Here is a 528-nt window from a genome sequence, read left to right on the forward strand (position 1 = left end):
GCAACGGTGTATCGGTCAGTAGTCCCGAGCGTGGCTCGCGGGCTGATCGTGAAGCGGCACGTAACCCACTGAGCGCTGCTCAAGTTTCGGAGCAGTCGCTGTATGTCATGCGTGACATGGTTGGCCAAGGGCCGAAGCATCGAGGGTGAGGCCCCCGTGATGTAAGTGAAGTGGCACGTAAATCACTGAGAGCTGTTCTTGTTGCGAAACAGTCGCTGCATGCTATTGATGGCGTGGTCGGACAGAGTCCGAGGCATCTTGGGCGCGGCCCTTCAGAGGCGCGTGAGTGGCACGTTATCCACTGAACGAAGACTGCGGGGTGTTAGCAGCTCTTCGTCGGATGTTGTAGATAACATCAGAGCTCCAAAGAAGCGGAAAGTGAGGGTGACACCAAACGACGCGGAATGCGTGTTCACCCTGGTCTTACCGAGACATACAGCCTCTGTACAGAGGCGATGGCGACGGCGACACCGTATGCTGGCTGCAAGACGCCGGGCGTCGACCCTGATCCAGGGTGTGTCTACCGTA

Source organism: Plasmopara halstedii (assembly GCF_900000015.1).
Source record: "Plasmopara halstedii genome assembly, contig: Scaffold_1211, whole genome shotgun sequence".
In the NCBI taxonomy this organism is placed as follows: domain Eukaryota; phylum Oomycota; class Peronosporomycetes; order Peronosporales; family Peronosporaceae; genus Plasmopara; species Plasmopara halstedii.